At 40.2% G+C, this 12,781-nt stretch overlaps 1 protein-coding gene across 1 annotated transcript in view; it reads right to left on the minus strand.

Annotated features, from left to right (window-relative positions):
- The window catches only part of PATE4 (prostate and testis expressed 4), a 172,319-nt gene that overhangs the window by 57,457 nt on the left and 102,081 nt on the right, over positions 1-12,781 (minus strand). The gene's annotated exons all lie outside the window — the stretch shown is intronic.

Genomic DNA, 12,781 nt, shown 5'->3' on the forward strand with positions numbered 1-12,781 from the left:
AGAAGGGTTATCCCAGACTTGGGGATACACAGTAGGTTACTCTTCCCCTGTGAACACCTACTAGCCTTTTAAAGGCTCATCATTTGGGGTTCATGTGTTAAACATTTTTGTGCACATATATGTAAATCCTTATCTGGTCTACAGAGATTTTCTTTGAGTGTGCATCAGCTCTTTACTCCTGTCTTCATTGATCCCTCCTTTGATCCCTGAAGATCTTCTACCCCTTTTATAGCCATTCAAAAGCGGGGGGGGGGGGAAGGGAGAGAGAGAGAGAGAGAGAGAGAGAGAGAGAGAGAGAGAGAGAGAGAGAGAGACAGAGACAGAGAGAGACAGAGAGAGAGACAGAGACAGACAGAGACAGAGAAAGACAGCCAGACAGAGACACAGAGAGATAGGCAGAGACACAGAGAGAGAGACAGAGACAGAGAGACAGAGACAGAGAGACAGAGACAGAGAGATAGGGGTGGGAAGGGAGAAGCATAATGAAAGATCTGATAGTTAATGTTAGTGATTCAGATTAGAATAAAAGAAAATGTGATCGACAATAGCCAAGTGAAGTCAGGAGCACTTGGTGAATAAAGTCAGGGGGATTGATGTAGCTCTTGCATATATTGTTATTTAATAAATTCTCACATTGTGGAAAGAAACAAGTGTTCTCATCTGGTTTCTTTGGGCATATCTCATACACATTTAAAACATGGATCCAGCGGACTTCCAACATGGCTCAGTGGATAAGGTACAAGCTGACAACCTAAATTCAATCCTCAGAATACACATGGTGGACTTACAGAGCTGATTGCTGTGAGCTACTCCACAAATAAATGCACGGTAGTACACATGCCCTCCTCTACCCAACAGCATAAATAAATAAATGTGAAAAAGCAAACAGAAGTAAATAAGCAAAATAGTAAAATTGCCAAATTAAATATTTTTGTTAAATTTGTTCATTGGAAATATATATATGTGTGTATTACATATATTTCATACATATATATGCAGTGCATCCTGTTATAGTCATCCTTACCCTCTCTTGTCCCTCTGTGATTCCTATTGCTCTTACTCTCCTTTCTACAGATTCCTTTCCTACATTCTTGTCTTTTTGTCTGGTTTGGTGACCCATTGAATTCAGCCAGGGCCATTTGTGTCACCATTGGTTTGGAACTATCCATTGGCACATAGTGGTCTCACCGATGAAGTAAGAGCCTGAAGACAATGGCTGTCCTTTCCTCAGAACCCATTAGCAGTCCATAGTTCAGGTAGGAAGGGTAGGAGCACGTGGGTCCCTCCTGATCTGTGACTTACTATTGATGCAGGCAATCTAGTGCAGGCCTATTACAGGCATCTACTGCTGCTTTAGGATCAGGATCCCATTGGTTGTGTTTTGTGTTTAGCAGTGAGCATTGGAATATCACATTCTTTTTTTAAATTAATTTATTCTTATTATATCTCAATGTTTATCCCATCCCTTGTATCCTCCCATTCCTCCCTCCCTCCCATTTTCCCCTTATTCCCCTCCCCTATGACTGTGACTAAGGGGGGCTTCCTCCCCTGTATACGCTCATAAGGTATCAAGTCTCTTCTTGGTAGCCTGCTATCCTTCCTCTGAGTGACACCAGGTCTCCCCATCCAGGGGACGTGGTCAAATATGAGGCACCAGAGTACGTGTGAAAGTCATACCCCACTCTCCACTCAACTATGGACAATGTCTTGTCCATTGGTTAGATCTGGGTAGGGGTTTGAAGTTACGGCCTGTATTGTCCTTGGCTGGAGCCATAGTTTGAGCAGGACCCCTGGGCCCAGGAACATCACATTCTTAACTCTCATGTTTTTTGGTTTTCTTGTAAAGTATCAACTTTCTATATGGCTTTACAATACATCCTTCAATTTGATCAGTTTTTCCTCTTTATTCCCTCCACTTCCTCATTCCTCTACTTTCATACATATTTAACATCCTTTTTCCTCAGCATCCCCTGCTTTGTCTTCATTTCACCTATATTCTGCTATTCCACTTCCCTTCAGTCATCTTCCACCTTTTACTATTTTCCTGGATTCTTTTAAAAATAAATATTTTATTTTAAATATATATATATATATGTGTGTGTGTGTGTGTGTGTGTGTGTGTGTGTGTGTGTGTGTGTGTGTGCATGTATATGTGAGTGCAGGCACCTGTAGAGGTTAGAAGAGGGTGTTGAATCCCCTGGAGCTTGAGTTCCACAGGTAGTTGTGAGCTGCTTAACGTGGGTTCTGGGAAACAAATTCAGGTCATCTCCAAAAGCAGTGGGTCCCCTTAACTTAAGGCTCATTTCTTGCCTTTTACAAGTTTTCCAAATAAACACACAGATCTAAAGATTGGAATCTAGGGTCTGCACATGAAAGAGAGCGTGCAGGCAGGTTTGTCTTTCTGGGCTTGGGTGGCCTTGCTCAAGATAATTCTTCTAGTTCTGTTTCCTTACTGAAAGTTTCATAGTTTTGTTTTTCCATAAGTTGAATACAACTTCATTGTATTTACTTACTACATTTTCCATTAACCATTTATGATGAATTGTTGTTGTTTTTTTTTATTGCTCTTTCTGTTTCTTTATTTTAAAATAGATCTATGGCTGAGGAGATGGTGCACTGGGTAAAGCCACTTGCGTAGCGAGCTTTGAGGCCTGAGTTCAATGCCTGGGACTCATACAAAGGTGGAAGTGGAGGAAGGGAGAAAACTGACTCCACAGAGTTGTCCTCTGAGCGCCACATGTGTGCTGTAGCATGCGCATATGCACGCACATGCTTGCATGCATGCATGTGCGTGTACACACACACACACACACAAACATATGGTGCACATACACTGACATACAATAAAATAAATGTATCCTTCATAAGATACACAAGAAACATTTCATTGGTAGTGGGAATGTTTTCACAAAGTAAACTTGTTGAATAGGTCAGTGAAGCTGATGGGGAGTGATAGAGCTTGAGGAATAATGAGATCTCAGTGTGGACAGATTGCCTGGGTGATAAAGGGGACACACAAGAGAAAAAGCCCAGTTGTTGTTCCAATGCAGAGCGCCATCTTCCTGGAATCTACTCAATGCCTACAGGCATCTACTAATGACCCAATGTGCAGAGAACAATTTCTTCATTAGGGGTTGAAACAGATACAAACAGCTTATCTCATGGCCCCAGGTAAGCGAAGGACACAGCCTTTCAAAGCAAGGACTGAGAGAAACTAGGTTTCAACCTCCATGAAGGATATGGGATAAGAGAAGTAGCTAAGCAATATGTTCGGATGCAGGAAAAGATACCTTCTCGATTTGTATAAATGTCAAGGACATCCACCAAGATGACAGAACAGGCCCATCCTTCACATAAGCTTCCAGGAGCAGCCACACAAAGATATTTTCCAAGGAGGGAAAGATTTGAGGTAGGACATTACAGGAGTAGGATGCAGTACAGAAATATATAAGGATGGGTACATTACAAAGGAATGGAGGTCAACCTTATATTACCAGCCTCAACTTCCTCACGCAGAGGCAACATAGCAGAGATGGAGAAAGGGAGGGTGGGGAGGGGAAAGGGGAGATGAGAGAAAAGAGAGGAGAGCAGAGAGAGAAAAGAGGGAGGGGGTAAAAGTATGAATCTCCCTCTGGGGACAGGAAGATGGACTGAGAATATGGCCCAACAAAACCTTGCATTAAGCAAACCCTAATGACTCAAATTCCAGGCCTGAATATTCCATCTTTAGTACCAGGACAACACTCTCAACACTGGGATCAGGTCAGTGTCCATGGACCCCAGATTAGGCTTGGCCCAAACTTTGGGACTGACTCAGTACAAGGGGGTCGGTCCTTTGGCCACAGGCCTCAGGCCAGCCCCTCAGGACCTATACTCCAGGTTAATACCTATGTCCCATGTAACCATGGCTCTGTTTGTCACTGAAGATGTTTGACTGGCATGGTATAGTATTTTGTATTAAGAGTAAAATTATTATCGTGCCTCTCTTATTTAACTCCATGTAATATGTTCAAGAGGAGGGAAAAACATAACTTTATTCATGTAAAATTCTATAAAAAATGTTCACAGAAACTTTGTCTGTAACAGCTCCGAACTGGAAAGGACACTGATTTTTCTCAAATGGTGAATGGATAAGTGAACGGAGGTATAATGAAAGATTATTCAACAACAAAAAAGAATGAACAACTGATAAATTCAACCAGAGTATTATACAAAATGAAAATTGGATTAAAATGATTATGTATTGTATGATTCTACCTGTGTAACATTCTTAGAATGTCAAAATGAGTGGCAAACACATCAGTACTGTGGAGCTGGGTGGAACATATGATTGTAACACCACAGAGCTTTTTGGCAACAATGGATAGTCTATGTCTTGCTTTTGGAGGATTTTATACAAATTATACATATGATAAGATTCCATAGTGATATCTATCGCTACTGACATGTTAATAAGTACATGTGAAAACTGACAAAACCCAAATAAGTTTACATTTAACATGACAATATATCTGTTTACTGGCTTAGAAAATGCATCATGGTGATTGAAGATGACATTGCTGGAGAAGCCACCTGAAAATAGCACAGACACTATTATATATATATTTTTTAGCTTTTTTGAAGTTTTTTTGCAATTTAAAAATAAACTTGGCTCTTTAAGTAGTCTAGGTTCGTGGAAAACTGATGTGCTTGTATGATTGAATGGCCGACCAACAACCGTGACCTATTTCTCCATTTATGGATTGTGTTGACTATTCTAATTTATTATTCCTTACCCCCCTGGAGAATTTGTTCAGTTTGGATTAGATTTCTTTCTAGATCCTCAGGACATGGTTCCGGGTACAGCCTGGGATGCAACACAGTTAGGATCAGAACATCCACTTCTTGAATTGAGGACACTTTGATAATAAAATCCAGATGGGCAGTAGATGAGAGGCAAAAAGCTTAACCATGTGAGAAGAGGAGCCAGGTGTACTCAACCTATTAGCACTAGCTGTCTCCGCAGCGTTCGGCAGTGGGTGCAGATGGAGAAGGAACCCGTGAGAACATGTGAGAGGCAGAGCCAAACCAAAGAAAAGCAAAAACATCTCTGTCCCTCCAAAGACAAACATGCACCCAATGGTTGACAGCCCAAGGTTCTGAGAGGCTAAGAAACTACCTGAGCAAGGGTTATGTTCCGATGCACTACCTAAAAGTAAAATTAGTTTCCGCAGTCCTGGGGTCAAGCTCAGGGCCCGTGAGTGCTAGCTGAGTTCCCCATCACCATGCCCCAGCCCTAGACAGGGAGTTCCTTGTAACATACTCATCTCTCTCTCCATCCCATAGAAATGTCTAGAATGTAGTTCCAAAGTCATTCTTCTGGGTTGGCTTATTTCTGTTTCACTTGGATTGGCTGGCACCAAGTTCCCTGGTCAATTTAGTTCTAAAATTAGTGTAATAGTCAAGTTAAGTCTAATGAAAACACCTTTTTGTTTCTTGTTGTGTATTTAGTTTTTGACTGCCCCTTTTCTCATCTGTTTGCTATTCTGTTTTCTGTCCCACCTCTTGTCACTCAGTACCACCTTTCTGACTTTATAGTATGTGGCTTGGGTCCCTAAGAGTAAATGAGAAAAATAGTCTTCTGATGGAGGAGCATGCCAATACCTTAACCAACATCAAAAGGCCAGCTCTAAAAACATATATACAAATAACATTACACAGACTGAGCATATATTTAGGAGAGAGGGGGGAGAGGAGGGAGAGAGGGAGAGGGAGAGAGAGAGAGAGAGAGAGAGAGAGAGAGAGAGAGAGAGGCAGAGAGACAGAGAGACAGAGAGACAGAGAGAAATTGAAAAGTGTGTGTGTGTGTGTGTGTGTGTGTGTGTGTGTGTGTGTGTGTGTGTGTGTGCTTTTCAAAATTACTTAGATGTCTGTAGTTCTTTGGGTAGGACTGAGGCCTTATGAGCTTTCTCCCACGGATGTTAGCATGAGGATTGCTGTTCTTTTTCACCTCATATTGGGGCAGTCATATTGGTGAGAATTTATGGGTGGAACTTCAGACATTCCTAGGAGACACAATCTCACAGAAAACTATCCATCCTCTGGCTTCTAAGTCTTCTTGTTGCCTCTTCCTTCACAATGATCCCTGAGCCTTAGATGCAGGAGTTGTGTTGCAAATAGAGACATCAGTTGGTGTTGGGATCCACAGCTGCATTGTGTGTGTGTTGCTGTTGTTGCAAAAGGAAATTTCCTTGATGAAGGGTGAAGACCGCACTTATCTGTGGGTAAAAGGACACATATTTAGACTGTAGTCAGGGGTTTAGTAAAGTGTTGGCTGTAGGTTCTCCTTCTTGATCCATGATATCAGAAGTTCTAGGTAGTTGGTCAGGCTTCCAGGACCAGGCATGCTTTCCTCCTTTGAAGCTTTGGTGAGCTTTTTGGTGCCAGGAGGGCTAGTCCCCAGGGAGTAGGCTTTAAAGTCAGTTCCAGTTCAGGGTCCTCTGTGTCTGAAGTGCATGGTGTCTTCAGCAATAGGGACTTAACCTTTTTCCTCTGGGGGCAACCAAGGACAGCAGCAATAACAATAGCAGTAACAATAGCTTGTAATGTTTGAAGAGTTTCTTGGGCAATCTTAGCCAACAATTCTGAAGAGGGTTTCTGGGATGTGTGGTTATGTGGACTTTGGCTTCTGCAGGAATCATTGTCAGCTCAGATGGGAAAATTTCACTTAAACTTTATATGTGTATTTAATATGGACTTATGTGTATGATAGGTGTTTTTATATCATTAAAGAGTGTTATTCCTTATGATGACCTTTTCAGATGACCTTACTGTTACTTACCTTCTTCTCTTTTTTGCATTTCTCTCCCTTCCTTTCCCTAATTAGAGTCCCCATTTTTCTTTTTTTCTTTTTTTTTTTTTCCTGGTAGTTCTTTTTTTTTTTTTTTTTTTTTTTTTTTTTTAATACATTTTTATTAATTTATACATATTACATCTCAGTTGTTAGCCCATCCCATGTATCCTCCCATCCCTCCCTTCCTCCCACTTCCCCCCCCTACTCCCCTCCCCTATGTCTGTGTCTGAGGGGGATCTCCTCCCCCTGAATATGCTCATACGGTATCAAGTCTCTCCTTGGTGACCTATTATCTTTCCTCTGAGTGCCACCAGGCATCTCCATCCAAGGGACATGATCAAATATGGGGCACCAGAGTTTGTGTGAGAGTTAGATCTTCTTCTCCACTCAACAGTGGAGAATGTCCATCGGCTAGTCCGGGTAGGGGTTCAAGGTTTTTACTGCCTATTTTTTCCTTGGCTGTTGCCACAGTTTGCGGAGGACCCCAGGGCCCAGACTCGCCTGTAGTTTTCCAGGACCCACTGGATCCTTCCATTTCCTCTTTCTCCCAGGCTTCTCACACCTAAAGATTCAATAGGATGTCCTCCCCTCTTACCCATTATTCTGGTAGGTACAGTTTTTCATGGGGACGTACACCTTGGGCTAGTGTCTCGATATAAGTGAGTATATACCATTTAGCTCTTTTTGCTTCTGTGTGAACTCACTCATTATGACAATTTCTAGTTCAATCCATTTGTCCACAAATTTTGGAAATTCCTTGTTTTTAATAGCTGAGTAGTATTCCATAGTGTAAATGTACCACAGTTTCTTTATCCATTCTTCTGTTGAGGGACACGTAGGTTGTTTCCAAGTTCTGGCTATTATGAATAAGGCAGCTATGAACATGGTTGAGCATATGTCCCTGTTGTGTGGTAGTACATCCTCTGGGTATATTCCAAGGAGTGGAATAGCTGGGTCTTGAGGAAGCCCTATTCCCATTTTTCTGAGAAAGCACCAGATAGCTTTCCAAAGTGGTTGTACTAGTTTGCATTCCCACCAGCAATGCAGGAGTGTTCCTCTTTCTCCACACCCTCGCCAGCATGAGGTGTCAGTTGAGTTATTGATCTTAGCCATTCTGATGGGTGTAAGATGGAATCTCAGTGTCGTTTTGATTTGCATTTCTCTGATGACTAAGGAGGTCGAGCATTTCTTTAAGTGTTTCTCAGCCATTTGATATTCCTCTGTTGAGAATTCTCTGTTTAGCTCTGCGCCCCATTTCTCTATTGGGTTATTTGGTTTGGTGGTGTTTAATTTCTTAAGTTCTTTATATATTTTGGATATTAGACCTTTGTCAGATGAAGAGTCGGTGATGATCTTTTCCCAGTCTGTAGGCTGTCGCTTTGTTCTCTTGACAGTGTCACCAGCCTTACAGAAGCTTCTCAGCCTCATGAGGTCCCATTTATTAATTGTTGATGTTAAGGCCTGGGCTGTTGGTGTTCTGTTCAGGAAGTTGTCTCCTGTGCCTATGAGTTCCAGACTCTTCCCCACTTTTTCCTCTAACTGGGTTAATGTCTGTGGTTTTAAGTTGAGGTCTTTAATCCACTTGGACTTGAGTTTTGTGCATGGTGACAAATAGGGGTCTAATTGCATTTTTCTACATGTAGACATCCAGTTAGACCAATAAGACATCAAAAGGAGATCAAGGGGATCCAAATGGGAAAGGAAGAAGTAAAATTATCCCTATTTGCAGATGATATGATAGTGTATATAAGTGACCCCCAAAATTCCACCAGAGAACTCCTACAGCTGATAAACACCTTCAGCAAATTGGCAGGATACAAAATAAACTCAAAAAAGTCAGTAGCTTTCCTATATACAAATGACAAACAGGCAGAGGAAGAAATTAGAAAAATTACTCCCTTCACGATAGCCACAAGCAATATAAAATATCTAGGAATAACCCTAACCAAGCAAGTGAAGGATTTATTTGAAAAAAACTTTAAACCTCTGAAGAAAGAGATTGAAAATGACATCAGAAGATGGCGGGATCTACCATGTTCGTGGATTGGAAGAATCAACATAGTAAAAATGGCCATCTTACCAAAAGCAATTTACAGATTCAATGCAATCCCTATCAGAATACCTACTAAATATTTTGTAGATATTGAAAGAACAATTCTCAACTTCATATGGAGAAACAAAAAGCCCAGAATAGCAAAAACAATCCTTTACAATAAAAGATCCGCTGGAGGAATCTCCATACCTGATCTCAAGCTGTACTATAGAGCAACAGTAATTAAAACAGCATGGTACTGGCACAGCAATAGGCTAGTGGATCAATGGAATCGAACTGAAGACCCAGAGATGAATCCACACACATTTGCTCACCTGATTTTCGACAAAGAAGCCAAATCCATTCAATGGAAAAACGACAGCATCTTCAACAAATGGTGCGAGTCCCCATTTTTCTATTTCCCCAATAAGATCACTTGTGCCTTGCTATTCCCCATTCTATTACTCCTCAAGACTCCAGCTCCCAGCAATGGTTTCTTTTTACTTTACTGGTTTCTGTGGTCACTCCAGGGTATGTACTCACATTTAAAGATGTGGAGTTAGGAGCCTCACGTGAGAAAGAACAAGTGACATTTGTCTTTCTGTGTATTGGTCACCTCACGTGGTGCCATCTTTTCAAGTTCCATCTATTTACCTGCAAATTTCATGTTCTCATTTTTTTCCTTTAGAGCTTAATGGCATTCCATGGTGTCTATGTGACACATTTTTGTCATCTACCCATTATTTGGAGGGCATTTAAGTTGTTTCCACAAAGCTATCATGGACAGAGTGGCAATGAACATGGTCCTGAGCAAGTATCTGGAGTAGGATGTTGAGTGCTTTGGCCCCATGGAGTAGGAGAGTTGGGTCACACGGTAGATTTACTTTAAAGTTTTTCAGAGTCCTCCACACTGACTTCTAGAGTGACTGCACCACTATGAAATCCCACCCACAGTACAATAGGTTTGCCCTGCCCTCTTATCCAGGCCACTGATTGCTGGTTCTTTTGTTGATCTTTGCCATCCTAGCAGGGTAAGATGAAATCTCAAAACTGTTTTAATTGTTAGGAATAATGTCCATTTAAGAAAGTTATTCTTGGGCATTTTTTTCTTTTGAGAACTCTCTGTTCAGGCTCAAGGCCCAGTTTTGAAATTGATGGGTTTTTTGTGTGTGTGTGTGTGTGTGTGTGTGTGTTCTATATATTCTGGATATTAATTATTTGTCATAGGTATAGCTGTTAAAAATCATTTTCCACTCCTTGGCCTTCTCTTTACTTAGTAGATTTCTCCCCTTACTTGTACATAGACTTTTTAGTTTATGAATCCATTTTTCTATTGTTGGCCTTAATTCTTGGGCAAATTGAGTCCTATTCAGAAAGTCCTTTCCTCTATCAGTATCATATAGGATGCCGCCTATGATTTCTTCTAGAAATTCCTATGTTTCAGGCTTCAGTTTTTACATTAAGTCTTTGATCCACTTGGAGTTAGGGTTTTTTCAAGGTGATAGATATAGGTCTAATGCCATTCTTTATTTTCTGCTTTTATTTTATTTTTTCTAATGCCATTCTTCTGCATATGGACATTCAGTTTTCCTAGGACCATTTGTTGAAAATGTTTTATTTTTTCCCAGCTTTTGTCATATTTGTCAAATATTAAATGATGATAATATGTACTCATATTTTGATCTTCAATTTTGTTCTATTGGTCTACATGTCTGATTTTGTGCCAGTACTACATTGTTTTTGTTACTATGGCTCTGTAATATATCTTGAGACCTTGAATAATAATTTCTCCAGCACTGTACTTTTGTTCAGGATTGTTTTGGCCATCTTGGGTCATTTGTGGTTCATATGAATTTTATGATAATATTTTTTTCCCTGTTCTGTGAAGAACAAGATGGGGATTGATTGCACTGTATCTATAAATAACTTCTGGTAGGTGTTCATTTTCATATTTTTTTCTACAAATACATGAGTATGGGATGCATTTTCATTGACTTTATTTCTTTTTTCAAAGGTTTAAAGTTTTCACTGTAAAGGCCCTTTACTTTCTTGGTCGGGTTTATTACTAGATATGTTATATATTTTTTTGAGGCTATTGTGAATCAGAGTGTGCCCACAATCTTTGTTTCTGTATATTTGCTGTTGGTGTATAGAAAAGCTATTGATTTGTGCAAGTTGATTTTGTATCTTGCCACACTGCTGAATTTGTTTATCATTTCTTGACGTTTTCTGGTAGAATATTTGGGGTTTCTAATGTATATATGTTATCTGCAAATAGAGATAGTTTGATTCTTTCCCTATTTATAGCCTTCCAATTTTCTTCTCTTGTATTATTGCTCCACCTAGTGTTTTGAGCACAATACTGAAAGGGAGTAGGATAGTGGTTATCCTTCTTTTGTTCCTGCCCCTGAGGGATAAGGGAGGAAATATGGGGGAGAGGGATGGAGGGGCAACTGGGAGGCGAGAAGGGATAGGATTATGACCAGGACATAAAGTAAGTAAACAAATAAAGAAAAAAAGAAAAAGAAAAGAAAAAAATAGAAAGCACTCTGAGCAAGTCAGGAGGGAGTGAGATAGTAAGCAACATTCTTCATGGCCTCTTCATCAGCTCCTGCCTCCAGGTTCCTTGAGTTTCCGTCTAGACTTTTTTTTGATGATGAACAGGGATGTGGAAGTATCAGCCAAATAAACCATCTCACCACTAATAATGACATTATTTCCCTTTTTAGTTTCCTGTCTCCAGCCCTCCCACATATCCTTCCTTGCTCTGTTATAAATTCATGTCCTTTTTTTTGGATTAAATATAATTATATACACACATGCAACTTGATCAATTTGTGTAATGTTACTTGTATTTATGTCTCCAGAGCCGACCATTTGGTATTGGATAACCAATTGATGTGCTCTTCCCTGGAGAAGATTATTCTAGTTCAGTTACTGGGTTTTTCCAATTTCATCTTCATTTCACCTTTAATTACTTCCAGTTTTTCTTTCTATTAATTAACATCAGTTTTCTAGTTCTGGATTGTCTTCATAATTTTCTTAAGTCTTATGTTTGTATATTTTGGGTGGCATCATTTAAGTATTTATTCTCCTTAAGATACCTTTTCCTTAATGTCATTGATCTTTTAAAATTTGTGTCTCCTTTAAATGACTTGAATTTTTTGATAAAGTTTATCAATTTTGATAAATTTTATTTAAATGCTGGGTTCTCAGGTTAATATCAGAAATTCTCATTGACAAACATTTCTACAGGCTTGGTAGGTTTGAGAGGAGAGATACTGGCTTGATCATTCATATATTTTTTGGTATTTGGAGATGAGATTTGGGGATGTGGACTTCTTTTGTTAGTTCTTTGTCTTATGTAGACAATGCAGGTTAGAGAAGAGAGAGAATGTGCAGGTCAGTTGGGTTCAAAGGTTGGAAGTGGCTTAGGTGGAGTGAAGTCAGCTGGGCGGAAGAGACTGAGATGCTGCAAGACATGTGTCCTGGTCCTAGGGTGGGCCTGGAGTGTGGGAGTAGATCTAGTTGTGTGGAGAGGTTAGATTTGGCGTGAGAAAGCTTGAGGATGGGGCTGCCAGGGAAGATCCTGGCAGAATACTGGATATTGTTTGTGGTAAGGTAGGGTTCACTCTCCTAGCCCTGACCACTGGAACTAAGATCCAGGCTAGATTTGGTACTTGGGGAGAGATTTACTTGTTAGACCCTGAAGAAGAATTCAGATTCTGGCTCAGTAGAGGTTGGATGTGGTGCAGGAGGGCTAGAGTTTATTTATTTATGTACACATCTATCTATCTATCTATCTATCTATCTATCTATCTATCTATCTATCTATCATCCACTCATGTATCATCTATTATCTGTCTGTCTGTCTATCTATCTATATAATCTGTCTATCATCTATCTACTGTGTGCAT

The sequence above is a fragment of the Acomys minous genome (assembly GCF_964271855.1).
Source record: "Acomys minous genome assembly, chromosome: 5".
In the NCBI taxonomy this organism is placed as follows: domain Eukaryota; kingdom Metazoa; phylum Chordata; class Mammalia; order Rodentia; family Muridae; genus Acomys; species Acomys minous.